Genomic DNA, 2,813 nt, shown 5'->3' on the forward strand with positions numbered 1-2,813 from the left:
TCTCTGAGGACAAGGATCATGTAATAATAATAACTGTGGTATATATTAAGCACTTTTCCTGGGTCAAGCACTAAGTATTGGGATAGATTCAGGATAATCAGATTGGACAGTGTCCCTCTTCACCATGGGGCTCACAGACTAAGAGGGAGGGAGATCATTTATCGAATCCCCATTTTCCAGATGAAGAAAAGGCACAGAGAAGGCAAGCAGCGGAGGCAGGACTCGAACCCAGGACCTCCGACTAACAAAACCATGTACTGTTCGCCTGGCCATGCTGTTTTTCATGTAATTTGTTGTCTTCTACTGTCGCGTCGTGTCCAACCCATAGTGACCACATGGATGCAACTCTCCCAGAGCGCCCCACCTCCATCTGCAATCATTCTGGTGGTGGATCCTTAGAGGTTTCTTGGTAAAAATATGGAAGTGGTTTACTGTTGTCTCCTTTCATGCCGTCAACTTGAGCCTCCACCCTCGACTCCCTCCCGTGCCGCTGCTGCCCAGCACTGGTGAGCTTTGACTTGTAGTAGATTGCTTGCCACTCGCTAGCCACTGCCCAAACTAGGAATGGAATGGAATGGCCTCTGCTTGACTCTCCCTCCCGTAGTCGAGACTGGTAGAGTCCTGGAAACTCTCCAGATGCCACCCTGAGAGGATTTTTCATATAGTACTTGAAATATTTGTTAAGTGCTTATTATGTTCCAGGCACTGTATTAAGAGCTGGGGTGGATACAAACAAATCAGGTTGGACAACTGTCCCTGTCCCACGTGGACTTCCCAGTCCTAAGTCCCCATTTTATAAAAGAGGTAATTGAGGCATAGAAAAGCTAAGTGATTTGTCTAAGGTCGCACAGCAGATAAGTGGCAGATCTGGGATTAGAGCCCAGATCTTTCTGACTCCCAGGCCCGTGGTCTACCCGCCAGGCCATGTTGCTTCATGTCTTCTACATCTACTGTATTCTCCCAAGAGCTTAGTATAGTGCTCAGTAAGTACCAGTGACTGACTGGCTGATTACTTAAAAGGTGCCTTTCCTCCCACTGAGAGACTGGACCAGCCTCCAGACCGAGGAGTCTCTCAGAACGAGGTAGAACGAGGAATCTTTGTCTTGGAAGCCGGTAGAATGGTCAGTGTGACCTGACAGGGCCCACTTTGGCCCACCTGAGCACTGGCTCCTTGAGGATTTTCACGATCTGCCCCTGGACTATCGTAGCAGAGTGTTCCAGTGGATAGAGCATGGGTCTGGAAGTTAAAGGACCTGAGTTCTAATCCCAGCTCCACCACTTGTCTGCTGTGTGACACTTAACTACTCTGTGCCTCAGTTCCCTCAACTGTAAAATGGAGATTAAGACTCTGAGCTCTATGTGGGACAGGGGCTGTGCCCAACCTGATTATCTTGTATCTACCCCAGTGCTTAGAACAGTACCTGGCACATAATAAGCACTTAACAGTGAGAAGCAGCTTGGCTCAGTGGAAAGAGCCCGGGCTTGGGAGTCAGAGGTCAGGGGTTCTAGTCCCGGCTCTGCCGTTTGACACCTGTGTGACTTTGGGCAAGTCACTTCACTTCTCTTTGCCCCAGTTCCCTCATCTGGAAAATGGGGATGAAGACTTTGAGCCCCACGAGGGACAACCTGATCATCTTGTATCCCCCCCAGCACTTAGAATAGTGCTTTGCACACAGTAAACACTTAACAAATACCATCATCATCGTTATTATTAACAAATACCATCATTAAATTATTATTATCATTATTAATTATTAATACAGCTCAGCCTGTCCATACACTTCAGTGTTTTGGACATTTCAACCACAGCCCCCTGCAGTCTCATATTTCCAGACTAAAATGTCCTAGTCTTTTCAGAATCTGCATATCTGGAGGTTCCTCTATCCCCCTAAGCCTACTGGCTTCCCTTCTCTGTACTTCCTCCAGCTCCACCTGACTCTTCTTTAACACATGGAAACCAGAGAAACAGTGTGGCCTAGTGGATAGAGCACAGGCCTGGGAGTCAGAAGGACAGGGGTTCTAATTCCTACTCCACCCCTTTTCTGCTGTGCGACCTTCAGCAAATCACTTAACTTCTCTGTGCCTCAGTTACCTCATCTGTAAAATGGGGAGTAAGACGATGATCCCCACATGGGATGATTCCCCACGTGGGACTGTGTCCAACCTGATTAAGCTTGGGTCTACCCTCTACTTGGGTCTACCCTCTGAGCCACGAGAAGCAGTGTGGCTCAGTGGAAAGAGCACGGGCTTTGGAGTCAGGGCTCATGAGTTCGAATCCCAGCTCTGCCACTTGTCGGCTGTGTGACTGTGGGCAAGTCACTTAACTTCTCTGGGCCTCAGTTCCCTCATCTGTAAAATGGGGATTAAGACTGTGAGCCCCACGTGGGACAACCTGATTCCCCTATGTCTACCCCAGCGCTTAGAACAGTGCTCGGCACATAGTAAGCGCTTTAACAAATACCAACATTATTATTATTATTATTATTACTTAGTACAGTGCCTGGGACGTAGTAAGTGCTTAACAAATACTATTTAAAAAAGGAAAAAAAAAGCCAGAAATGTCCCTGCAGGGTTAAAGTCTCCCACCCTGTCATCCTGGTGCTGTTCTCACTCCCATCCAGCGTGAGGGGGGCCGGCAGGGATTCCAACACCAGCAACCACATCGTCTCAACAGATCTTAGAACGTCTAGAAGGCGGCGGCAACGACAGCAGCCTCCGCCACAGCTGTGGTGAATGTCCAACTCCGGGACATGGGGAGCCTGACCGCTCCTCTAGCCACAGGATCCTATAAGTTCATTGTGGGCAGGGAATGC

General features: G+C 48.6%; 1 non-coding gene across 1 annotated transcript; it reads right to left on the bottom strand.

Moving 5' to 3' along the window:
- Nucleotides 1-516: 516 nt before the first annotated feature.
- Nucleotides 517-654, bottom strand: LOC114816064. Its single transcript, XR_003763839.1, has one exon. It is a non-coding gene; the product is annotated as a small nucleolar RNA SNORA7 (small nucleolar RNA).
- Nucleotides 655-2,813: the final 2,159 nt, after the last annotated feature.

This window comes from Ornithorhynchus anatinus, chromosome 1, assembly GCF_004115215.2.
Source record: "Ornithorhynchus anatinus isolate Pmale09 chromosome 1, mOrnAna1.pri.v4, whole genome shotgun sequence".
Classification (NCBI taxonomy): Eukaryota; Metazoa; Chordata; class Mammalia; order Monotremata; family Ornithorhynchidae; genus Ornithorhynchus; species Ornithorhynchus anatinus.